Source organism: Schistocerca piceifrons, chromosome 4 (genome assembly GCF_021461385.2).
Source record: "Schistocerca piceifrons isolate TAMUIC-IGC-003096 chromosome 4, iqSchPice1.1, whole genome shotgun sequence".
NCBI lineage: Eukaryota > Metazoa > Arthropoda > Insecta > Orthoptera > Acrididae > Schistocerca > Schistocerca piceifrons.
This window is the reverse complement of record NC_060141.1, coordinates 687,456,732-687,470,468: the sequence shown is the minus strand read 5'-3', so window position 1 is coordinate 687,470,468 and position 13,737 is coordinate 687,456,732. Positions and strand designations below refer to the sequence as shown.

The 13,737-nt window shown below is 42.2% G+C and overlaps 1 protein-coding gene across 1 annotated transcript in view; it reads right to left on the bottom strand.

Annotated features, from left to right (window-relative positions):
* Positions 1–13,737, bottom strand: part of LOC124795057 (cytotoxic granule associated RNA binding protein TIA1) — a 1,004,170-nt gene that overhangs the window by 559,916 nt on the left and 430,517 nt on the right. Inside the window, exon 2 of the mRNA XM_047258854.1 lies at positions 1,731–1,806. The gene's annotated coding sequence lies outside the window, so the exon portion shown is untranslated. The remainder of the gene's footprint in view (positions 1–1,730; positions 1,807–13,737) is intronic.

Below are 13,737 nucleotides of genomic sequence, written 5' to 3'. Positions count from 1 at the left end.
GTCTCGTTTCCTAATCTACTTACTTCAGCTTCATCCCACTTAATTCGACTACATGCCATTACCCTTGTTTCGCTTTTGTTGTTATTCGTCTTATATCCTCTTTTCAAGACGCTGTCCATTCTGTTCAGTTGCTTCTCCAAATCCTTTGCTGTCTCTGACAGAGAATTACCATGTCGTTGGCAATCCTCCAAGTTTTTATTTATTGTCCCTGGACTTTAATTCACATTCCAAATTCTCTTTAGTTTCCTTTTGCTTTCTCAATGTACAGATTGAATAACATCGGTAATAGGCTGCAACAATGTCTCGCTCCCTTCTCAATCACTACTTCTTTTTCATGCCCCGCAACTCCTGTAACTGCCGTCTGGTTCCTGTCCAAGTTGTAAATAGCCTTTCGATCCCTGTGTTTTACCCCTGCCACCTTCAGAGTTTCAAAGAGAGTATTCCAGTCAACACTGTCAAAAGCTTTCTGTAAGTCTACAAATGCTATAAACGTAGGTTTGCCTTTCCTTAATCTACCTCCTAAGAGAAGTCGTAGAGTCAGTATTGCCTCTCGTGTTCCTACATTTTTCCGGAACCAAAACTGATCTTCCCCAAGGTCGGCTTCTACCAGCTTTTCCATTCTTCTGTAAGGAATTCGTGTTAATATTTTGTAACCGTGAGCTATTACACTGATGGCTCGGTAACATTCACAACTGTCACCACCCGCTTTCTTTCGAATTGGGATTATTACATTCTTCTTGAAGTGTGATCGTGTTTCGCATGTCTCATACATCTTACACCCCAGTTGGAAGAGTTTTGTCATGGCTTGATCTTTCAAGACTATGAGTAGTTCTGACTATGTTGTCATAGCAGGAGAAATATCGTAAAATGTAGAAATTAAACGTTAATCCCTATGTAAATCTCGCCTTTTCGCGCACCTTATAAGTCACCATCTACATCCTGTTTTGGCTGACGATGCGACAGAACACACGATCCTCTTGTGGAAGATCGTTAAATATTCACCCAGTTTCAGTAAGTCTTCTAACTGAAAGGTGACAAACAGTGCACCTACACACGCTGGAAAATAAGATATGACGATGGGAAGGAACTCATAATGTCGTTTCAAATAGATGTATAATCACAATCTTGAAACGGCTCTCCGGCTTCAACAGCAAATGGTTCAAATGGCTCTGAGCACTATGGGACATAACTTCTGAGGTCATCAGTCCCCTAGAACTTAGAACTACTTAAACCTAACTAACCTAAGGACATCACACACATCCATGCCGGAGGCAGGATTCGAACCTGCGACAGTAGCAGTCGCGCGGTTCCGGACAGAAGCGCCTAGAACCGCTCGGCCACGAAGGCCGGCCAATAGCTTCAACAGCTAAGATCGCTAATTACAATTTCATTTATGATGACCGCTTTCGGCAGCATCATGATGTCACCTTAGATTTGCCGAAACTGTACATCATAAGTAAAATTATAATTAGCTATCTTGGCTGTTGAAGTTTTTACTTCAGCATTTCATATTGCTCTAGATCGCTCCTGTACTTGAGTGATATCATGCATATATAATTCTATTTACAGGTGTTGACTGACAGAATGTTCTCTTGCTCAAAAACTGCGGTGTAATCCCTGAAAATTAATACCATAATTGAATGAAATACTGACGTTGATTTAGCCTTAAGCAAAATGTATGAAGCAATAAGAGCTTTAAAGTGGGTAGTAATGATTGTCGAAATACTTACCGCCTTCTTGACGAAAGAGACGAAGCCATATCCTTTGGATTTCAGTGTCTGCGGATCCCTCACTACTCTACAGTCCCTGAAAACAGAAGAAAAACGAGATTCAGTGCCAGAACAAAACGCTGCACTTTAAAATGTGGATACGAGTAGGCGACGCAAGCAACAACAAAAAAAAAAACCTTCTCAATTTACCAGACGAGTGTTCCCAAGACAATAGACGGAGAACCACTTGTTGCTCGCAAGTCTTTTGGGCATTGTTCGCGGATGTTGCTGGTGAATATGTCCGCTGCTGCGAGGAGAAAATAAGAATAGAGACAGTCTCCAGTGAGATCACTAATAACGCAGCAACAGAATTAGAGCAGTGTTAACGCTTATTGATTACTTTCCATGTTTTCATAAATTTTTCTAATTAGAAAGTAGTCTCACTTTTGAACAACATTATTCATTTCACTGCTGATTTTGTCAGCTTAGATTTTACGTACTATGCTGAAACAGTATGCTCTTATTTTGTATCTTCCGTGACCTTTTTTGTGTATTTCATCATCTACATTAAAAAATCTAATCTTTCTACTATTGTGGTAATATCCAGCATTCGAACCTGTCGAGAGCCGTCAGCACTACGGAAACTGGCATTTCATAAAAGATATTGTATTTGATTCTTATAAAAGATGCAATTACACAATAAGACGTGGAGCAATTGTTTCCTGTAGAGATATAGATCTTAAGCGAAATGACATTATTTGCGAACAACGCTTTCTTTATCGAAGCTGACTGTGCCAGAAAGAGGACTAATAGCCTAACTCGACTTCTTCGTGAAAATAATTCGATAATGGACGAGCTAACAAGAGAACTCCTGTTGAAGACTCTCATGCTATTATTACAATGCAGTATTTCGCAAAAGAGCTGAACTTATTTTTTAAGTGTCCTTTAAAATACCTATAATAATGCCAACTGTATGTGGAACTGAATGTTAATAATGTCACCCATTGGATTGAAATTAATGTTTGAACTCTCTTACACCCTGTCTGAAGATCGACTCGACCATTTGTAGGGTAAAAATGCATGTAATGTAAACACTAAAGTTATTTCTTCAAGATGAGCGCTTTGCACGAGTACAGATGTTTAGTTCGTGGAAATACAGCAGTAATTGGTTTATCGTGACGAATTCGTATTGGGACGCAATGGTTTCATTTCTTTGACTCATAGCTAACAACGTGAGCGCCAGTTGTCTTTTACTGATGATAGATAACGTTTCTTTTGTGCACCTGAATAAAATATAAACGTGATGTCGTTGGGACTAGTGGACTTACAATACCAGTGTTGCCTGGGAATGAGGGGATGATGAAATGCAAACAACAGGTGTATGTAAGAAAAAGTTTTTACCAAATATTGGAATCGAAGTTGGTTGCATGTAAAAGGTTGGAGCATTCTATTTCGCAGAAAGAAATGAGCTTTAGCTGCAGAGCAAAAGACTTTCGAAGGCACATTTAAGAGTTTGAGTTACAAGACAAGAATTTTACAACATTTTTTTACAGGACATAGTGGAGATTCTCTTCTGACACAGACCTACAAGGTACTAATTTTATGACTTTTTCCAAAACATCAAGAAATGTGAAGGTCAATAAGGGGTAGAAGGCAAACAAAGAAACAATTAGCGTACTGACAGAATGCAGCGTATCCACTGAAGAAGAGTATCTACTGTGAAAATTAGAACTAAAATTTTTGATTTTAGTTATAAAACATATTACAGTACTACTGACGTTTTGAGTAATTAATGCAGTGCTGTATTTGTTAGAAGAGAGGAAGAAAGAGGATGTTTATTGACTTGGGAGACAGAAACGTAGATACTCGATACTACTACTGCGATACTGATGTTGAACCTTTCGTATAACACGGTGAAAAATAGGAAGCAAAATAATTTAGCAAAAATGAAACAAGGCTTAGGAGCACGGAATGTGAAGTACTTTCTTGCACTGACATTGAAATTATTCCTCAAAATTCGGAGATTGTGACACAAAAGGCAATTTATATACTGCGTCCTTTCAGAGGGCATTTGGGAAACTGAATTATGAGATGCCGCCTGTCATAACGAGCAGCTTCGACTTCCTTTAAATTTTGTTTTTCCTTTTGGCATTTAGTTCCCCATTCTGAGGAATTCCCATTCGCGGTGATTACGACGAGGATAAATTACAGCTATGTGTACTATGGTGGGGATTTGCGTCCTGGCGTTTTCCTTAGTACCAGAGGATTACACAGACAGGCTTTGCCCTATTAGTCGGAAACATGGCTAAACCAGTCAAAATGATAGTTATTGACATGCCCGCGCTTTGGCAACGTTTAAATTACGAGCGGCTTTCAGTAAGTAAAGTAATATGAAACTCTATGGCAGATTACAACTGTGAGCCGGACCGAGTCTTGAACTAGGGACCTTTGCCTTTGCGGGCAAGTGCTGGCGCAGTGCATTCTTCGCTGGGCCAAACAGATGGAAGTCGGAAGGTACCAGATCCGGGCTGTAGGGTGGATGACAGACGCCTTGCCCTACGATTCACCGTGCTTTTGTTTTCTGCCAGATCTCTGCACACATTCTGCAAATATCAGCTGTGCTCTGATTTTTCGCCAAAAGAAACTCAATGACAGTTCTCTGCTTGGGTACACAACTCCGTTACAGACGCCATTTTGAAGGGTATGCACAGTGCTGCCACCTACTTGACCTTCACGAATTTTTAGGGGCTAAAGCGGAATTATTCAACGATATCCCACACAAATTCCGCATTTTTGCAACCGAAACGGGGCAAGGAAAAAGTGTGTTGCATTACGTACTGAACGCCCCTCGTATCTTTCTCTGGCTGTGACACATTTTCCCGGAATCAGCAGTCTCATTTATGATGACCGGTTGCAGTTCTCATCCGGACAATCAGAAAACCTTGTGAATCGTGTGCGTGCAGTTACCTTATCAAAATACCACCCCTCGTCACCCACACTGAACTTCTCTGAAACTCCTGTGCTAGCCGCAAACTGGATTGCAATAACCCCATTGTCTCGCCTCTGATCATTAACGCTGGTATGCTGGCACGCCTTCACAAAGACATTCCTCCATCCCTACACCTACACATACTCCATATCCTGTCTCAATGTAGCTTCAATCAGCTCAATCTCCAAGGCAACTAGATCTTTCCCGATATTTAATCTTCCTACCAACTTTAACCCTTACCCATCTATCCTACTTCACATCAGGACCACTCTCATCTTTTCTCCCTCCATACATCGCTGTCCCTTTCCTCTTGTAGCCTCTACCTGCCCGAACAGCACTATGCTCCCAACCCTCTGTATTTCCCACTGTTTCTATTCCCACTATGTGTTTCACCTCCCACCTTACAGACTTTGACTCTTTACCCACACCCCTCAACCTCTGGGGAACGTATGCTCCCCTCCCTCATTGCTTCTCACCCACTGCAGGTCCTTCAGACGCTAAGAAAGTGCAGTGTTCCAGTGAAAGGTGGAGGGGAAGATGCAAAAGGCAGGAGGAATCTGTAGAGGGATAGTGGGAAGATGGAAGGGTGAGAGGCTGAGGAGGATATGGTCAGAGGAAGGAGGTGGAAGAATGGTCAGAGAGAGCAGGTGGAGCAAATGGACAGAGAGGGAGAAGGAAATAAAGACAGAGAAAGTGGGGAGGCCATAGAGGTGGGAGGATGAGGTGGACAGACAGAAGGAGGAAGATTTGAACAAGGAGAAGAGGAGTAGGAGGCGTGTTCAGTATGTGTGTGCCGAATGGATATGCGTGTGAAGTTGTGAGAAAAAGGCTAGTAAATAAATAAAGAATATTACCTGTATATTTAGACACAAAACATTTCATATAAAATGTCTGAAAGACAGATATTTGGAAATAAAAGCAAGAGGCTTCCCAAAAAAGTGTACTTTCAGGATCCAATGGACAGAAGTTGATGGAATATTTGTAGCAAATTTGTGAAAGATTTACTTGCAGAAACATCGGAGAGCATGCAGCCTGCAAAGAACATAAGAAGCCAGAATATTTCAGCGGAATCGTTGGCTCGGTACGGAAGGCAGGTAGCTTTTAGAGGTCGAGGGACGTCGAAGTTGGCCGGAGCTTGAGGTTAAGGGCAGCGCCGCGCGGCGGGGGGTCGGGGAAGAAGATAGAGCCCGCTGACGGAGGAGCCTTCCACGTAATCAGTCTTATTGACGTGGGCTGCCTTGTCTGACGGCCGGCCCGCCACAAAGAGATACCTCTGGCCGCTCATCCGCCGCGGCGAGCTTCGTTATAGCGGCCGCGCCGCGCCGGCCCTGATGAAGAGTTGTGGCCCAACAGTTCCCTCCCGCGAGTATTCATTTTAATGTAGCGCCGCGCCGGACCAGTTTATGGAGCGCGTCACGCCCTAATAGAGCCACATTTCGTGACGCGGCCGTCTGCCGCTGTTGAAGGCTGATGTTGCCAACAGCGGGGGCTGGCTGAAGCTTCCACTGGCGCATCCACCCGACGATGTCTGTTTACTCTTTCGATACTCGTTAAGCTGTTTGTGTATGATGTGTGAAGCACCACATCTTCTTTCAATTTCCTCTTCGTCTGTTTTCGCTCTCACTACTGCAATAAGCGATTCGCAGGGGCGTTGCAACACCAGCGATACTATATTTGGCAACGTTACCCATAATCGTTAGCGACAGTATTGCTAAGTACTGATTGATAATGTGTTTAATACAAAGGACTTGCTTTTAATACAGAGCGAAATGTAAGCTGTTCAAAATGGCTCTGAGCACTATGGGACTTAACTGCTGAGGTCATCAGTCCCCTAGAACGTAGAACTACTTAAACCTAACTAACCTAAGGACAACACACACATCCATGCCCGAGGCAGGATTCGAACCTGCGACCGTAGCGGTCGCGCGGTTCCAGACTGTAGCGCCTAGAACCGCTCGGCCACCCCTGCCGGCAAATGTAAGCTGTGTTTTCATGAACCAACCAGAGTGTAATATCAAAACTCAACCAGTTTCCAAAGGTAATGAGTAAATAATACTGAAAATATGTGATGTTACAGTCTGCTGACTGCAAGTTATGTTCATTAGTGCACTTCTGTTTCCGGTGTGATACATTGATCATCTCATCTTCACACTTACATTAAGGTATTAGTGGCTATGGTACAATACCGGACTTGACACGTATTAAGTATCAATATCACTACCTAAAATAGCATCGATTACTCGATAGTATTGGGAAAGAATATCTACGTTGACAGTATAGTGAGGTACTGGATCCTCGTGTGTTTTGAAACTATTATTTCACAAAAAGGACTTATGAAGAACACAAGGCGAAATTTCGAAATTATTCTATATTTGTCTGAATCAACTAGACCATAAAATCAATACTGGAAGCACTGTTTCAGGATACTGGATTTTTGGTTAATATTACCGGTTCTCTGCCTAGTGATGACTGGGTGTTGTGTGCTGTCCTTAGGTTAATTAAGTTTAAGTAGTTCTAAGTTCTAGGGGACTGATGACCATAGATGTTAAGTCCCATAGTGCTCAGAGCCATTTGAACCATTTGAACCATTACCGGCATATGTTGGTGAAATCTGATCCATTTTTACACACTGTGCTTAGAACGTAATTTTTCTACTGCATTTGTGTTACCCATAGCTACGCCAGAAAATTTTAATTATCATTAGACGACTACAGAATCGCTATTATGTTTCCCAACACCTTTCATCACTTCCGACGTTAGCATAGAATGGTTCAATATTACGTTACCACGCAAATGGTAGATATGTTTCTTGTCACGAAATGCATACTGAAATGATTTTAAATTGTCATTGCCGTTATTCGTTATGTACATAGTGATCTCATCTACTCACCATCAGGTTTAACACACAGAAATTTCGCAGTGCGAAAGTTGAATGTCGAATATGTTTAGTGCGTGTTTAATAGATACAGATTTATCCCCTTTGTGTGGTAATATAAAGTTGCATATAATTTTGAATTATTCTCCACTTTAATACTTATTATGATATCTGTAATTATCCATTACTTTTTATACCTACTGATATGATAGGCGTACAAACAAAACAATGAATATTTACTGATATCAGTAATATCGGTGGTACTTCGGTTTTTCACGCTTGATAGCGTCGGTCACAGTCTCTCCTTTCATTTCTATGTTTTTTAACTCTATATTTCTTCATATTCGACATCGCCCCCCCCCCCCCCCATATCTCCCTATTATGAGCCGCTATTTTCATCTCTGCGGATTTACACACTCAACATTCTCCATTTGCATCTACGAATATCTGCCCCGATCGAATCCGCTTTGCAGATTCATGACGTGGCTGGTGAGCCGGAGAGGCTGGATGTGGTTTTCAGGTGGTTTACAACATGTCAGTGTGTGAACGCTGGGCTGGTACTCACTTACTGCCTCAGATACATGTCAGGCAAACGTGTAGGAAACGTTATCACACTTGTACATGGGATCAGACAGAAGGGGTACACATATTTTGACCAGGGAGAAGTGGGTTGACCTAAGGTGTTTAGTCTGTTCAGACCCTTAATCAGCAGCAACAGTATCTGCCTGAACTTACAACTTATCGTCTCTACTACTCCATAAACTACCAAGTTACTTCCTTAACAGTTTTGAACTGCTAAGCCGTCTGTTCCCGCGGACATGGATATTCCAAAATATTTTTCCTTCTTTTATCCGAGAGACATCTACGGAAAAAATTATTTTACAATTGCATGACCTAAATGGTCAATTAAGGCGAGTATTGAGAAACACGAAAGAAATTTTCAACTCTGGACTAACAGTTCTATTACGGACCGCACAGTAATGTGAAATGAAGCTTAAGCGCCAGCTAATCCAGAAGGGTTATTATACACATCGAACCAAGTACCAACTGACATAACGGGAAAGGGAAAACACAACTATCTCGCGGTATACAGAGTTCACCAATGGGAAAGCAGCGGTGGCTCAATTTAAACGCAGATAGTTAACGGGCACAGATGGATCTGAAAGCACGTTTGAAAGCTAGCCAATCAGAAAACGCCAGACGCACTGTAGCGTGAAAAGCTAAATGTAAACTGAAGTTTGAAAACTACAATGTACACTCAGCTACACACAACGCAAAAGCGCTAATTTAATGTTTCGATGCCTGCATCAGAAATTTCTTCACATAAGGACCATCAGTGGACGGAGAGCATTTGCAAACGTTCATCCATGCATAGAACTTGCATTAATATCAGTGTGCGATTTGCAGGGGGGGGATGGGGGGGGGGGGGATTCCCCCCCTCTGCATCAGACTATCCCCTCCTCTGGCTGTAGTTTATGCATCCCAACCTGGGATGTTTATTTCCCACGCACTGGAGTAAAACTTTACATATAACTTAAATTTGTGGAGCCGAACACTGAAAGTTTTTAATACAGTCTTACTATTAATACTATTAATATGTTTGCTTATTAATTTTGCAAAAGTGTTATGTAGTAGTTAAGCATTTCAAAACATTTAGAACTAAATCATCATTGTCATGTTATCATTGTTGCTTTCGTCAAAGGTGCGTCATCCGTTTACTTGCGAGCTTGCGAGAAAAGTAGTGTGGCAGTCAAACCGCAGCAGTCGTATCGCAGAGTTGGGTGAGCTGGGGGCTGAAAGTCCCACCCACAGGGTGGTGACCGGTCCGGTACCTGTGCGAACATTTACCGTTCGGCCATCTTTTGGCAATGGTATGTCGCGGACTAAAGCACTGGGACGAAAGCACACATTACTAAATAATGTACCATCGTCTGCTTCTAGTTCCTAGGACACTATTTCTTGGACCTTCTTTAAATACTCTTCCACCATCGTTTACTTTTCCTTTGGTTTTCATTTCCGTTGTTAGCTGCATGTGCAAGTACCAAGTAGGCCGCCGCCGCTGCGATACTTTTTCATCCTTTATACTGCAAGACGAAACACATGTGGCACAAATTCTGTTGCTTTGGTATAAATTAACCTGCCGCATGCAACGTACGCCGAAAGATGTTTCCTGTTGTAGCATGCTGCAAGACGACGCACGCCCCATTTCTGTAGCATGCCACAATGTGGCAAGACGTCGCCCCAGCGTAAACGAGGCTTTAGAGCCAGGTCTGTATTGTATGATGTAAGTGATGTGTTGCGTACGAAACTAAAACCTGCTATCAGATCCAAACGTCGTGGAAAACTGTGAAGAGGTGTCATCCTGCAGCAAGATAACGCTCGCCCATATTCTGCCAAACAGACAGCAGACGCAATAAAGGAGTTGAGATTCGAGGTGCTGTAACATCCACCATACAGTACAGACCTGGCTCCAAGTGATTTTCACATGTTTAGACCCTTAACGGAAGCACTACAGGGAAGAAGATTTAAAGGTGATGAAAACGTCATTGCTGCGGTGCAAAATTGGTTACAGATGCAACCGAAAAACGTGTTTTCTGATGAAATAAAAAAAAAACTCGTAAAACGTCGGGAAAACTGCATTGAAGTCCAGGGAGGTTACGTAGAAAAATATCGCATGTTTCAGTTTTCTATCATCAGAATAAGTACAGCTTTTCACAAATGTGCCTTTACTTCTTGAATTCCCGTCGTATACCTGTATGTAGATGATTTTGTAAATAAGCTTTACCTATAGTGTACTTTTAAAGATATAACAAGGGATGGCTTCTCTGATAGTGCATACGCGTTAATAGTGAGTTTCGGCATTAACATCTATTTATAAATAACTGTTTAACCATGGGTAACGCAACGGTCTAAGCTAGTGACATATATAATTATACTAACCCCCTAAGACATTTCCCTCCCCCCCACTGGTAAAAGCACAAATCGCACGCTGATTAATATAATCAGTATATGCAGTTCTATAAAAATAAATCAGTATATGCTGGATGTGAACGCCGGTGACGATAAAGTGTTAGGTATTCAGGCGTGGCCTCTCCTCTACATTTCTGTGGTTTTACCTTTTCTGACTTATACAATAGTGACATTGCTGCTATGATATTGCACAGATGAAAGTTTTTAAATGCTTTACATTCAATGAAGATTCTTGCTTAAAGGTGTTTCTAATGAAGAAGGCATGTACCCTGTACCTTCGGAATGTGTTAAATGAGAGCACTGGCGTTGTGTGTACTTTTCATGTTAAGTTGATCTACAATATCACATCCAATCATGGATACACTAAGAGCAAATTAAGTTGTAGGCAAGCAGAGAAATCAGTCCGAGGAAAGCCATTAAAATGCAAGCCATGCTTGATGGCGAAACATTGGGGGGAGGAAACGTTTCTTGTAACATTTCTGGCCTTTGTTGCCAAGATTGTTTCATTGTCACACAAACCATCGTAAGTGTTATAGCAGGCACGTGACATCACAAATAGGTATTGATGGATGAGTTCCTGTTTTTAGCCTACATGGAACCCATGGAGAATTGTATTGCCAGACATGCCCATAGCGTGCGCCAAAATCTGTAATTTCAATGTCATTTACTAATTAAACAAAATGACAAATAAGAATTTGAAAAAGTCTAAAATGTCTCTTCAATTAACTCATTAGGATGTACTTATTCAATAACCAGACTGTAATTTTTTCTGAAAAAGAAAACATATTAACAGCCGAATTATTTCGCGCATTGTCAGATTGTCACGAAAAATACCCAAGAATGTGATCCAGAGGGGCAGTGAGTTAGTCGTGGTGTTCGCCTTACCGGCAGCAATGTTGTTGCGTGTTGACGAGTAAACTGAGACGTACACAAGCTGAACAAACGAAACACTTGAAAAAGTTACTCGTCCGTCCTGGCGGAACTTCGGGGAGTGGAAAAGTTGGTAGACGACAGTACTTCATTTGTCGTGTCGCTGCATCTCAGAGCGGCTTGGTCTTCAGGTAAACATATTTAGGAATCCAGTTAATTTAATTCTCGTTTTTTAGTGTTGAAGGGCGTCTACTGTGTATATAAATAAAAATGTAAGTGTTTCGTTTGTTCAGACTCTTGTAGCTCCGAAAGATTTTAGCCAATTGCCTTGAAGTTTTGAGACAACGTTGCATTCGGATACATGCGTGTTTTTACATACCTAGTGGTGCGCCATATGATATATAAATGTAAAGTGTGTAACAATTATAAGTGCATGTACGTTAATAAATGCTATCTTAATATGTACATACATCAGTTTGTTGATTCTAATTTCTCTACAGTCTCCCCACAAACACATCACAAACTTTACGACGTGATGTTTTCTGTGTGGTCGTGACTACACCACAAGTGGACTACGCCTGTCTGTATAGACTAACCGTCATCTGTCCTTGTGCCCACATTTCAACACCTGGCCTTCTGCTGGATGTTCTTGGACGTATGGCCCAAACTAAAAACGTATAAATTGTTGTGTCTATAATTATTAGTCTGCAAATAACGTGCATACATATGTAATGTTGTTCAGCACACTCTACTCAGTAATCAACAGAAATATTTGCACGTATACCTAGAACACCCAGTATATAAAATATACAAATGGGGTAAATTGTTAACAAAAATCTCATGTTCGTTTGTTCAAAATCTTAAATCTCCAAAATTTCTTCATCGGTTGCTTTCAAATATTAACACAATGTAGCATACTACTAAGCGTGTATTTTATATGTCTGTTTTTAATATATACAGTAAATATGCAATGTCGCTCTAAGACAAAAGGAAAAGACCACGAAGGAACTATCCCAACGAGATATATTTACTCGATCAATTTCTTGTCTCTTAATGTATCAGAAGAGCAGAAAAGCGGATGTACAGTGGTTGTGTGTATATACACATCTCGGTTCCGAGAGTTTCGGAACCTGTAGAGAAAAGTAAAATAGAGATCAACATATTTCCGCCCTTTTTATTGCTCATCAAAACCACACATTGCATGTTGTACCACCATACAGCGAGACCTTAAGAGGTGGTGGTCCAGTAGCACGTCCTTTTGTATTGACGCATGCCTCTATTCGTCGTGGCATACTATCCACGATTTCATCAAGGCACTGTTAGTCCAGATTGTCCCACTCCTCAGCGCCTATTCGGCGTAGATCCCCCAGACTGGTTGGTGGGTCACGTCGTCCATAAACAGACCTTTTCAATCTATCCCTAGCATGTTCGATAGGGTTCATGTCGGAGAACGTGCTGGCCACTTTAGTCGAGTGATGTCGCTTTCCTGAAGGAAGTCATTCACAAGATGTGTACGATGGGGGTGCGAATTGTCGTCCATAAAGACGAATGCGGCCAGTATGCTGCCGATATGGTAACAACACTTTCGGTCGGAGGATGGCATTCACGTATCCTACAGCCGTTACGGCGCCCTCATGAACATCAGCGGTGTACGTCGGCCCCACACAATGCCACCCCAAAACAGCGGGGAACCTCCACCTTGCTGCACTCGCTGGACAGTGTGTCTAAGGCGTTCTGCCTGACCGGGTTGCCTCCAAATACGCATCTGACAATTGTCTGGTTGAAGGCATATGCGACACTCATCGGTGAAGAGAACGTGATTCCAATCCTGATGTTGTTGACTCATTTTTACCGCTCTGCATGGCGTCGTGGTTGCAAAGACGGACTTCGCCATGACCGTCGGGAGTGAAGTTGCGCATCATGCAGCCTATTGCGCACAGTTTGAGTCGTAACACCACGTCCTGTGGTTACACCGGAAGCATTATTCAACATGGTGACGTTGCTGTGAGGGTCCCTTCGAGCCATAATCCGTAGGTAGCGGTCATCCACTGCAGCAGTAGCCCTTGAGCGGCCTGAACGAGGCATGTCATCGACAGTTCCTGTCTCTCTGTATCACCTCCATGTCCGAACAACATCGCTTTGGATCACTCCGAGACACCTGGACACTTCCATTGTTGAGAGCCTTCCTAGCACAAATGAATAATGCGGACGCATCGAAAGCGATATTGACCGTCTAGGCATGACTGAACTACAGAAAACACGAGCTCTGTACCTCCTTCCTTGTGGAATGACTGGAACTGATCGGCTGTCGGACCCCCTCCATC